The sequence below is a fragment of the Nicotiana tomentosiformis genome, chromosome 6 (assembly GCF_000390325.3).
Source record: "Nicotiana tomentosiformis chromosome 6, ASM39032v3, whole genome shotgun sequence".
NCBI classification, from domain to species: Eukaryota; Viridiplantae; Streptophyta; class Magnoliopsida; order Solanales; family Solanaceae; genus Nicotiana; species Nicotiana tomentosiformis.
In genome coordinates, this window is record NC_090817.1 from 22,697,234 (window position 1) to 22,711,238 (window position 14,005).

Here is a 14,005-nt window from a genome sequence, read left to right on the forward strand (position 1 = left end):
ATTCCACACTTATAGCGATGGAAGTTTTTAGTAGGAAGCCCGTATACCTTCCCCCATTTTGGACCGCCAACAGACTCCAACCATATTCTTTCAGCATCCTCGTCTGAAGGTTGGGTTGGCTCACCCGATTCACCAGCTGGATGACTACGGATGAATTCCTCCACGTTACTTTGGTAGCGACCCTATATTATTTTAAATTAAATCAGTATTTCAAGTTTTTTATAAAAGTAAATTATAATACTTAAATAAAATTGAAAGCTTACATATGCAGTCGAGGCCCGGTCCTCGACCCACCTATCTTGATCCCCTTCTTTCTTCTTCTTCACAATATGTGTCTCCTTGAATAGCTCATCATGACTCATTGGACGCCCATACTTATTTTCCTGAAAATAAATTAATTTAGTTAATAAACAGAATAGATGTACTTAGAAAAGTAAAATAATTTAAGCAATTACGTACCAATCTTCTTTTTATTGTCCCTAGGCTGATCGCACCTCCAGTGTGCAAGGAGCCTCCCTTCTCGGATGCGCGAGCTTTCTTTCCTTTTTCGCTCCTCTCTAAGAACTCTGCGGTAAGCCATTGCCTTTGCAAATCATTCCACAAATTCTCAAGTAACCAGCCAGGCCTCTTGTTCTTCTTTCTAGCATCCGAGAAAGCATCCGCCAATCTCTTGCGAGCTTTATGATGAAAATTTGTAGCCACTTCCGCGCTATAGCGGTCTTCCCATACACACTTGCTCTGTATTTCAAAAGTTAAATATTAGATGGAAACATCATAAATATAAATTATTAAACTGTTTAAAAGAACATTTATACCTTAAATTGATTGAAAATTTGCTCCTTCAGTGAGAATGGGCAATCAGTCCAAGTCGCATAAGGGCCATCATAAAGCTTTCTGATGGCATTGGTGATTATCCTCATAGTCTTATTACCCGGCCTGAACCTGCAATTTAACAATAAAAACACATTAATATCTTAGTAAAAATGTTACAAATCAATAGACGCAAAAATAATGAATAACACTTATCCATCACCCTCAGGGACTATGATGATCCTGCCATATCGATCATAATGCACTACCTCGTCATCACCATCCGAAGCATGTGTATCAGAGGCATGTGAAGATGGTGTAGGCGGGTCAGAGCTAATGCCTCGCAGGTGAAGGCCTGCAATAGATGGAGTCGATGATGAAGATGGTTGCGATCCCTGTGACTGCGACATAGCTGGATGCGACCCAAGTGGATGTGATATCGATGGCTGTGACCCGAGTGGCTGTGACATGGGTAGATGCGATCCATGTGGCTGTGATATGTAGGAATGTGATCCATGTGGATGTGATGCAGATGGCTGTGAGGCAGCTGGACTGTATGTCGGACGTATAGTCCTGTGGCCCTGTGATGGAAGACTGGGTGTCTGAATGAAGGTGTATGGCTCGTGATGCTGTGGCAGCTCAGTATAGCCGTGTGGTGGAGGATAAGACATAGGCATCTCTGAAAAGGGTGGACAAGAGGGAGTATTATTTTCTACCCTCCTCTTTCCCTTCCTACCCTTTTCTCGACCCCGAGAACTAGTAGGGTCATTGTTACCTTGACCCTTGCCTGCCATCTGCATAATATAATACACATTTAGATTGAAACATATAAGAAACTAGCTATAAAATGAGAGTGCTTTAAAAAACCAACTTTTTAATCCTCATCGACGTATTGTTCCTCGTCCGAGAATTCTTCGTCCTCACTTGTTTGAGCTTCATCAGTTGATTCTTCGTCCTCATTTTCTATAATTGTTACTTCATTTATATCAACTTCTTCCAATATGCGTTTAGGATGTTCCAAATCATTTTCTAACTGATCGTCCACTATTTGGTGAACATTGGAGATATCGTTTTGATATGCAACATCTAACACATTCTCGACTTCCACCCTACCTACAGGCTTAGTTTTTATTACAACCCACCAATCGGACTTATTCCGCCGCAATGGATAAGGAGCATAATACACTTGCCTAACGTTATGTGCAATTATGAAAGGATCATAGCGATCATACTCCCTCGTATGATTAACCTCAATTATGTTGTATTGGTTGTGTACTCTTGTACCTCTTGTTGGATTTGGGTCAAACCACTTGCATCTAAAGAGTATCAATTTCTTATATGGCCAACCTGTATATTCTAGTTGTAATATTTCTTTGACCACACCATAATAATCAATATCTCCAACTTGGTTGCCATCACCACCTTGAACCCACACCCCGCTGTTGTTGCTATTTTTATTTTTAGAGCAATCCTCTGTATGAAACTTATAACCATTCACTACGTACTTAGACATTGTTGTGACCTGAAGCCCAGGTCCCCAAGATATATCTTTCAAAAATTGATTTACACCATTATTTGGATTATTTACATACATAGAGTTAAAAAAAGTCATAAGTTAGCACAACTTATGAATCAATTTTTATACATTCACTACATATGTGTGTGTGTATATATATATATATATATATATATATATATATATATATATATATATATATACAAACTGTTTGAACCACGTATCAAATCTCGTATATACAGCATCATAGCCAAATTGACCCACGAAGTGACTGTGACATATCAAATATTTTTAGTAGTTGCATCAATATGTAGTCACAGTAAATTTTACATTTTGATAACTAATAAATCAATACTTACTTGAGAAATGGTACAACTTCGGGACAATTTAGCAACACATGAAGTGTAGCTGACTTGTACTCCATATCACTCAAACTTCTCTTTCTAACATCCTTAGAACATCGGCCTGGTTGATTGAATATGGACATTGGTGGATATAATGGATCATTCACACATTCGACCGTGTGCCTATTGGGCCTATTCCTAGAACATGGCACGTTACTCTCAAAATAATAAGAACAAAAATGTGCAGTTTCCTTTGCAAGATAGGCTTCGCATATAGATCCTTCAATCTTATTCCTCTGCTTAACAAATTGTTTGCATTTGCCAATTGTCCTACATAATCTCATGTTAGCCAAGAACATTCAAATAAAATAGAATATTGCATCAAACTTATAATATTACCTCTCAAAGGGATACATCCATCTGCATTGAACAGGCCCTCCAAGTCGTGCCTCGTGTACAAGGTGTATTGGAAGGTGTTCCATCACATCAAAGAAACCACATGGGAATATTTTTTTCCATCTTACTAGAAATTACACGGATGTTCTGGTCCATCCGAAGTAGGTTTTCTTCCCTTAATGTGGTAGAACACAAGTCTTTGAAAAACAAACTAATCTCTGTGATGGGTTTCCAGATTCTTTCAGGCAAACCACAAAATGCAATAGGCACTAAGGTCTCCATGAAAACATGGCAGTCATGACTTTTCAAATGGCTCAACTTCCCTACCTCCATATCTACTTTTTTTCCAAGATTCGACGCATAACCCTCAGGCATCTTTAATTTCGTAACCCAATCACAAATTTGTCGTCTTTCCTCCAAAGTGAATGTGTAACTTGCTTTGGGCTTGAACACCTTACCATTGTTTGCTGTCTGCAAGTATAATTCAGGCCGCCTACAATATTCTTGTAAGTCCATTCTAGCCTTCGGGTTATCTTTTGTCTTACCTTTAACATCCATCACTGTGTTGAACAAATTATCAAAATAATTCTTCTCAATATGCATGACATCAAGGTTGTGTCGGAGAAGATTATCCTTCCAATAAGGCAACTCCCAAAATATACTCTGTTTCGTCCAATTATGATTAACACCATATCCGGGGAATCTATAAGGTGGAGCCTCAGTAACTTTACTGAAGTTCTGGACCCTCTCCCAAATTTCCTCACCTGAAAGTATCGGAGGTGGAGAATCATATTCCACTTTATTCTTTTTGAATGCATTTTTCATCCTTCTAAACTCATGATCATCAGGCAAGAATTGACGGTGACAATCAAACCATGATTGCTTTCGGCCATGTTTCAAAGTGAACGCTTTACTATTTTCCATGCACTAAGAACAAGCTAGCTTCCCAACAGTCATCCACCCAGACAACATTCCATACGCAGAAAAATCATTAATAGTCCATATTAAATTAGCACGCATATTAAAATTCTGCTTGGTTGATATGTCATATGTTTCAACTTCATCATACCACAATTATTTTAGCTCATCAATCAAAGGTTGCAAATATACGTCAATCAAACTTTTCGGATTACGTGGACCGGGGATAATACAATTTAAGAATATATATGGACTAGTCATACACAACTCAGGTGGTAGATTATAAGGTGTAAGAAAGACAGGCCAACATGAATATGGTGTCGCAGATATAGAAAAAGGCGTGAAGCCATCGGCACACAGACCTAACCGAATGTTCCTTGGTTCACTAGCAAAATCTGGATATGTCCTATCAAAGTGCTTCCAAGCTTCTCCATCTGAAGGATGACACATAACACCAGGTGGTCTTCTATTTTCAAAGTGCTATCTCATATGAGGAGCAGAACTCATCGACGCATATAACCTCTTTAACCTAGGTATAAGAGGTAAATAATGCATTTCCTTGACAGCAACCATATTCCCGCTGGAAAGCCTCTTGAAACGAGGCTTTTCGCAAAATTTACAACTGTCTAAAGTTGCATCATCTTTATAATATAACATGCAACCATCTTCACAATAATCAATTCTCATTGACGAAAGTCCTAACTTAGAAACCAATCTCTTCGCCTTATAGAAATCACCAGGTAAGTTGATGTTATGGTCAACTAGTTCACTCATAAGGTCAATGAAAGAGTCCATGGTTGCTTGAGAAATATTCCAATTAGATTTGATACTTAGTAATCTAACTGCAACAGACAGCTCAGAGTGAGGACTTCCTTCACGTAGTGGACAACTAGTTTCCTCTAACTATTCATAAAAACGTTTTGCGTCATCATTAGGAGTTTGTTCAACATTTTCATTGGGCTCACCCCCAAAAGCATCCGCAACCATATCCTGAATTCTAGAATCAAGATTTGTATTCTCCACCGACCTACTACTTTCACCAACAACCATGCTATGAAACATCCCACGGCTACCATCGATCTCTCCATGATTAGTCCACACAAAGTAATTCTCTATAAACCCCTTCCTATAAAGATGAAGCTTAACTTTCTCCGATTTTTTAAACTTCATACAATCGCATCTGACACAAGGGCACCTAATTACTCCTTCACTTTGGTATGGTGGAAGTGACATTGCATGTCTAATAAAGTCATCAACCCCTTCTACAAAATCCTCTCGCAATCCCCGCCGATTAGGATAATTTCTATTGTACATCCAAGTACGATATTCCATCTATACAAATAAAATAACAAAAAATTAATTTATTCTATAATTATAAATTAATTATATCTTTTTTAGTTAATTCAAGATAATTATTTTTTCCTAATTACACCAATTTATATCCTAAAAGTTCAATTCATATCCAAAAGGTCCAATTCATATCTTAAAAGTTCAATTCATATCCTAAAATTTCAATTCACAAGAACAAATCCAAAAAACTAAAATTTCAATTCATATCCTGCGAGTTTAAACATAAACTAACTAAACTAAAGAAATTCAACCTATACCCTAAAAAGTTCGATTCACAATAACAAATTAATTTATTCTACAATTATAAATTAATTATATCTTTTTTAGTTAATTCAAGATAATTATTTTTTCCTAATTACACCAATTTATATCCTAAAAGTTCAATTCATATCCAAAAGGTCCAATTCATATCTTAAAAGTTCAATTCATATCCTAAAATTTCAATTCACAAGAACAAATCCAAAAAACTAAAATTTCAATTCATATCCTACGAGTTTAAACATAAACTAACTAAACTAAAGAAATTCAACCCATACCCTAAAAGTTCGATTCACAAGAACAAATTAATTTATTCTACAATTATAAATTAATTATATCTTTTTTAGTTAATTCAAGATAATTATTTTTTCCTAATTACACCAATTTATATCCTAAAAGTTCAATTCATATCCAAAAGGTCCAATTCATATCTTAAAAGTTCAATTCATATCCTAAAGTTCAATTCACAAGAACAAATCCTAAAAACTAAAATTTCAATTCATATCCTACGAGTTTAAACATAAACTAACTAAACTAAAGAAATTCAACCCATACCCTAAAAGTTCGATTCACAACAACAAATTAATTTATTCTATAATTATAAATTAATTATATCTTTTTTAGTTAATTCAAGATAATTATTTTTTCCTAATTACACCAATTTATATCCTAAAAGTTCAATTCATATCCAAAAGGTCCAATTCATATCTTAAAAGTTCAATTCATATCCTAAAAGTTCAATTCACAAGAACAAATCCTAAAAACTAAAATTTCAATTCATATCCTACGAGTTTAAACATAAACTAACTAAACTAAAGAAATTCAACCCATACCCTAAACTAAACTAATTCATAACTAATTGACTAATTAACAAAACTAATTAGTTAATAAAACTAATTAACAAAACTAATTAAAACAAGACCTAAACCCTAATCCTCAATAAAATGCAATGTTCAAATAATTGAAACACTAATCAATTGAAACTAATTCATAACTAATTAACAAAACCTAGAAATAATAAATAAATGGGTTGTAATTCAAACCTAGAATTTTTAGGAGATGGAGAAGGAGAGGGGCGGCAGTGGCAGTGGCAGCGGCGACGGCGCGGCGACGGCGAGGGTGAGGGATGGACGGCGAGGGGGAGGGCTGGGAGAAGGAGAGAGGGGAAGGTTTAGAGTGAAGAGGGAAAAATTTCAGAGAAATGGGGGTTTTTTCCGTTTTTCACTTCTCTGATTTTAGAATTACCGACCAAAGTTGGTCGGTAATTTTGGTCGGTACATTAAGTGCTGACCGTTTGACCAAAAACCGACCAACTTTGGTCGGTTTTTTTTAAAAAAAAATTTAAATTCTTTAACCGTGTGTGTGTTTTTTTCTTAAAATATTATAAACTATAAAAAAAATATTATAAACTACAAGCATTTATTTTATTTAACTATGCAATTATTATAAATAATTATAAACTATAAGCATAATCTTTATAAATAATTATATTAACTATTTAATTTTAATAAATTATAATAGCATCTATCTAAGTAAATTTTCTAAGTTATAATTAAGTATGTGAGTAATTTCTCACACACACACATACACTATATTGTAATTGATGCTAATAACTTCTTTTTTCATTCGTTCATCACTAATAATGCATGACATAGATTAATCGATATATAGGTCGAGACGTTTTGATGAATCATCGATTAATATTCATCAATACATCTAAGTAAGTTATAAGTCGATGAATCAATTTACAAATAGATATATTTGATGATAAAGTATATATACTAATTAGTATCTTCCCAAGTCTATCCCTAAAAGAACCCGACCCTGTGGTCCTAGCGCTTCGTGTTCTTATATATATATATATACACTATACCTATATATATATATATATATACACACACACACACATACAAACACACTTCACTGTAATACTTTAACTATATATATAGCTTGTTATAGTATATGTTAGTGTGTATATATATAGCTTGTTAAAGTTTGACCATGTTTGACCTATTAATTTAACTCGTTTACTTAATACTAATATCTTCTTTCGTTTATTTAATTTGTGATCCATATATATATATATATATATATATATATATATATATATATGTTTAGTATTAATTCTTTTATTTTTCATTCATTCATCACTAATAATACATGGCATAGCTAGATTAATCGATATAAGTCGAGACGTTTTATTTTTACTATTAGTCGATATAGGTCAAACGTTTATTTTTAATATTCATCGATGCATCTAAGTAAGTTATAAGTCGATGAATCAATTTACAAATAGTATGCTATATATAGTATATGTTAGTGTATTAATTATTTGTATTACAAAAGTGTTAACGAATTACATTTATATTATTTAGATAGTAAATATAAAAGTAATTCGAAAGTTTGATCAATGTTGACGTAATAACCGACCAACTTTGGTCGGTTATTTTGCAGAAAATAACAATTACCGACCAAAGTTGGTCGGTAAATGCTTCCCCTACATTAAACGACCAACGTTGGTCGGTAATTTTAAATATAAATTCTTAAATATTATAAAATATTTTAAATAATAAAATAATTATTAAAATTTTAAAAATTGGATCCAGATTACCGACCAACGTTGGTCGGTAATCCAAAATTTTCTTGTCTGACCAGCTTGGTCAATTCGTTGACCAATTTACCGACCAACGTTGGTCGGTATTTAGTTTTAAAAAAATGTAACTCTTTTTTCCCCAGTTTTCGTCCAACCTGGACGGTTTTTGGTCGCTTTTTTTGACCGACCAACGTTGGTCGGAAATAGTTGGTCGGTTTTTAGCAGATTTTTAGTAGTGGCATAACTTCTTTATTTGGGTTTTATATACTAGTACCTTTCCTTACACATGAAGGACTAATCTACTTGGCAATATTTATTGTAGATTCTAGTGGAAATCAACAACATACCAGTATATTCCCAGTGAAAATAATAACTAGAATTCAAGAACCACACAAGAAAGTGAGTGTACTGAAAATAATTTATGCATAATATTATAACCTACCCATACTGTGTTGCGTATGCTTTGAAGATGGTAACTCTAGCATTGGAACCAGCACGTAGGAAGTTTGCTTTATTTCTTATAAGTCCCTTAGACATTTCTTAGTTAGCGGATTCCGTCCTAGGAAGAGTTAGTTAATTGTCAGAGACAACTATAGTAGTTGGTACGAAATGGTGAATTGGATAGCCATAAGCTCATCCTTATATTGCTGTAATTATCTATCAGAAATGTATCTATGAAAAATTCCTCTTAGTCTTAGCTAGTTTTAATTTTCCTTTTCTCTGCTTTTGCTCATCTGCTCAATATCTCAGCATTTGGTATCAGAGCAGTGGTCCTCGAACTGTGAAAATGGCATCTGACCTCAAGGGGTTACTGATGTTCTTGCAAGAAACAAACATTATTTAGTCCATATCGTAATTTCACGGCCATTAAGGAGTTAGTGTGATGAGATGAATGAGATTCCTTTACCTTTAACTAGACAGTCAGATGTTCGAGTCCTCTGAAATCTAAATGGATCAAATTCCTCATAGGAAACGCTTCTCCCTTTATTGCTTAATGCATAATGCGAATCCGAAATTAGTTAGGTTAATAAATTTCGGACCAAAAAAATAAAACTAATTTGACCTATTGCAACAAGTCAACTACTACATAATTTTCCTTTTCAAATTATATCCTCCTAAGTGCTAAGATACTTCTGTATAACTTAATATGGGTGTTAATTGATACTGTCGACCTAACGCTGCATAAATTTATGCATAAATTATTTTCTTATACAGCTAATCAAATACTGCACTGGTATGGGTAGATTACCTTTTCCTGATTCCTCTAACCAAACATAGTATTATACAATGCGGAATTATATGTTGGGATAACGTAACTTTTCGAATTGAATCACTTCAACCAGTGGATTATAATAAAGATAAGGTAGGGCGCACCAGGGAAAGTTCTTTCACGAGTACTATTAAAGGCAATCCAAAAAAAAAATGATCGTATCCTAATCCTAACTGTAATTTATCGTGAGTCGGGACAAGAGAGGGTTAATCAAGTTGCAAAGGCTCCTATTTTATCATAGATTTTGGCTATTTTTTTCAAAAACAAATTTGAAAACATTGTTTATTCATTAAACATGATGAATTTTTGAAACAATTTTGAAGAAAAATTTTGGAGTTCCAAAAACTGGTTTGGTTTGGGTGAATGTTTTTTTTTCGCTCCCAAAACTGCAATTTTTTTTGAGTAAAATGCATGTCTAGACATAACTTCAACTTTCAAAAGTTATTTTTTAAAACAATTTAAAAATTCTTTTTTTTCAACTTTCAATAGATCAATGTCCAAACACTAGCTTAAAGTTTGGAGTTCGAGTTACTAAGGGAGCAAAGTGGAGAGCTCGTGGTAGGATTAAAACAAAAATTGTAAAAAATCGTGCAGTGATAGAAAACTAGATACATAGTAGATTGGCAGATTGCAGCAAATTTGACTTCCCAAAGGGTTCTTTAATCATCAAAAAATTACATTTGGAAAGCATTGAAATCTGATTCACATATATAATAAATTCCTTAATTCTGGATTTATTTTTTCCAATAACAACAGCAACTAGCTAGATATACATAATACAAAAGAAAGATAACAAGCAAAGCTTTAGGAAGCAACTTCTTGATATTTTTTTCTTGTCTATTTTCTTATAATAATACAAACTATAGTTATCCCGAGCTCTGCGGACACACTATCCTTCACAGACCCCATTCGTGAATTATACTGGGTATGTTGTTGTTGTATAGTCCACGACTTAGCTTATTTTGGAGCTTCCCTATTTCATAATCATCGGTGCCGGTACGGCGGTGGACTTCTGCCGCTGTGTGCATATGACGGAATTTACTGTTAGCAATCTTTCAGGAATAGAATAAAAGAAGATAGAAAAAAATGAAATCAATAAAGGATCTCTTAGAACCATACTGATGACTATTAGCATTTGCCTTAGGCGAAGGGTAATAGTCTTCGAAATGATGTCTCTCCCTGTTACTGCGACCTCGGATTAGATCATTCATATCTTCTTCATCTGTCATATATAGGAATATATAAACGTCTTTGAAGATATAATTATTAAAAATATTCAGTGTATATAAAGAAAGTTACACATGAAAAATAGAAAAGAAAAGAAATTACTTATAAGGAGTTGAATACTTTTAATAGTACGGAGCCTTTTGTGAAAATCGTGTAGGCTTGGCCTAAAGCGGATAATCACACTATGTTAATAATATCCTTTGACCGTTTTAGCCCTACAAGAGTCAACGATTTGGCGAGACTATGGAAATGGCGGAGTGTGATGTGGGGCCCAGCTTAGTGTCTTTGCCCATCTGTGGGGTTTATAACCTTTACCTATAGCTTTGAAAATGCATACACAGTCTTTAGACTTTGATGATAGTAAATACTCAAGATTTTGTGGGTGCCACACAGTTAATTTCCAAATTAGCCCATGAATGGTGATGTATTATGTGGAACTTAGTTGAAGGAGAGATTATTAGTTGTGTGTAAACAAAGTCTTACATGGAAAGTAGAAAAGAAAAAAGAAAAAGAAGTTATGTGTAATTGGATACTGTTAATAGTGTGAGTCATTTTGTGAAAACCGATATGGACCAAAAACAGACAATATCACACCATGTTAAAGCATTATTAAACTGTTTTAGCCCCCGTAAAATAAAAATACATACCCTCTAACAACTTAAGTTTTTAGATGGGTTGATTGTATACTTCAAGAAATTTTTTAACTGAACAGTACCTTCAGATTTGATAGGGGACGAGTCCAAGATCCTGGCTTGGCTTTGTAGACACCACGCATCCATTAATAATATGAGAAAAAATACAACAAGATAATAGTAGTAAGCAGCAACCTTTTTCATTTTTCTGGATTACTGTCACAATTTTGTGTCTAAGTATAGAAATGAAATGTTTTTGTGATAATGCTTGTAGGTATTGTGAAGTAACTCATCCCAGGGTCACCTCCTAAAAATATCCATTTCATTGTGCGTTGCAGTAGTGTCGCACTTGGACCTTGACTTGAGTCAATACAGTGGACATCTCCGGTCAAAAAGCAAAGAAGAAAACCAAAATTTGGTATACTTTTCCGCATTCCATCGGCCACGTCAAAAAGCTGAACGCACTAATCGTTAAAGTAGCCTTATTTAATACTCCGATTTCATAATATTTAGTGGTTTTAGCAAATTGGATGTGTTTCAAAGTATTTGACATTTTAGAAAAATATGATATTTATTATTTCTATATATATATATATATATAAATTTATCATTCTTGTTCAAATTAGTGTGAGACCGGTTAATTAAGTGGACGCTTAAAAGAGAGATAAAGCTAGATCTTTATCCATTTTATTGGGTACATTGATCCGTAAGTTAAACCTCACAATGTCAGTCTCCAACGCGTTAAAAGATTAAAACCATCTACCTTGCTATCTCCAAGAAAATCTGCAACCAAAACATTCAATAACCGCTATCGTATCCAGCCACACCTGAATCTGCACATGAGGTGCAGGGAGTAACGTGAGTATGCCAACTCAGTAATTAACAACAATAAATAAAGACTGAGCAGTAGTGACGAGCAACAAAGCATATAACGTTCATATCAGGAAATCTCAGTAAAATACAACATGCTCTTAAAAATCAGGATTTGAATCAAACATCTCGTTTAAACCCAGTTCCAATAGAAATTATTTTTTATTTTCCAATAATTTTTCAAACAAAGGCTCAATGCAAAGGTGAGCAAAAATGATGAAATCATAAACAGCCACTCGGGCAGACCTCACAGTCACTCGTGCCACTCGGGCATACCTCACAAGCACTCTTGCCACTCGGGCATACCTCACAATCACTCTTGCCTCCCAGTCACTCAGCACTCGTCACTCGGCACTCGCACTCAGTAGGTACATGCGCTCACTGGGGGTGTGTACAGACTCCAGAGGGGCTCCTTCAGCCCAAGCACTATAATCTGCACGGACAAGTCACGTGCGATAATAATAAAGTATACTGCACGCGGGCAGCCCCGATCCACACTCATTCTCACTAATCAGGCCCTCGGCCTCACTCAGTCACAAGTATGCTGCAGGCGGGCAGCCCCGATCCATACTCCTCCTCACAAATCAAGCCACTCGGGCATTTCAGTAAAACAGGGCATTCGGCCCAAAACATTTATATGCATCAAAATAGAGTCATAAGATTGAGTTATGCAGTAAACAAGTATAAACATGACTGTGTATAGATTTTTCAATCGAAAACAGTGAGAGGATGATACGAAACAGCCCCTGAGGGTCCAAACAGCATTGGCGCAAGGCCCAAACATGGCATTCAGCCCAATTTACTGAAATTCTTTCTAAAACATATAAGTATCAAATGGTTTCAACAAAGTATGCAACTTTACAATTGCTACGGGACGGACCAAGTCACAAATTCCCAACAGTGCACGCCCACACGCCCGTCACCTAGCATGTGCGTCACCTCAAAATAATAGAATGATACGAAATCCAGGGTTTCATACCCTCAGGACTAGATTTACAATTGTTACTTACCTCAAACCGGTCAAATCTCTACCCCGCAATGCTCTTGCCTCTGGACTCTGCCTCCAAATGCTCCAAATCTATTCACAATCAGTATAATACCATCAATATACGCTAATGGAATGAATTCCACAAGAAAAGATTCAAAATTAGACCAAAACCCGAAATTGGCTCAAAACTCGCCTGTGGGCCCACGTCTCGGAACCCGACAAAAGTTATAAAATACGAAAGCCCATTCAACCACGAGTCTGCCCATACCAATTTTACCAAAATCCAACCTTAACTCGACCATCAAATATACAAATCAAATTTCCAAATTTCTAAGTTTCAATCTCTGATTTACACCTCAAAATCATGTAATCTAGTCGGATTACTCGATGATAATTCACTATTATGGAGTAGAAATGATCACAAGGGACTTACCTCAAGTTTTTCCTTGAAAATATAACAAAAATTGCCTCTCCCCAAGCTCCAATGTGTCAAAAATTGCAAATGGGACGAAGCCCCCGTTTTTATAATTCTGCCCACACATCCTCGGTTCTGCCTCGATCTTGGCCTTCGATCGAGGTCCTCGATCCTGGCCCTCGATTATGTCTTCTTCCCAGCCTTCGACCGTGACCCTCGACCCTGGGCTCGATCATGCCTTCGATCGTGACCCTCGACCCTGAGCTCGATCGTGGCCCTCGACCTTGAGCTCGATTTGGGCTTCGATCGTGGCCATCGACCCTGAGCTCGATCTGGGCTCGATTTCTGGGCAGAAACAATTTCCAACAGAAGGAAATTGCAGCAGTTGTTCTAGTTCAATTTGATCCGTTAACCATCC

At 35.4% G+C, this 14,005-nt stretch overlaps 1 long non-coding RNA gene across 1 annotated transcript; it reads right to left on the minus strand.

Annotated features, from left to right (window-relative positions):
* Positions 1 to 10,093: 10,093 nt before the first annotated feature.
* LOC138894270 (uncharacterized) lies at positions 10,094 to 11,603 on the minus strand. The gene is made up of 3 exons (XR_011409083.1): positions 11,398 to 11,603; positions 10,575 to 10,677; positions 10,094 to 10,473 (listed from the first exon to the last, which is right to left on the minus strand). It is a non-coding gene; the product is annotated as an uncharacterized lncRNA (long non-coding RNA).
* Positions 11,604 to 14,005: the final 2,402 nt, after the last annotated feature.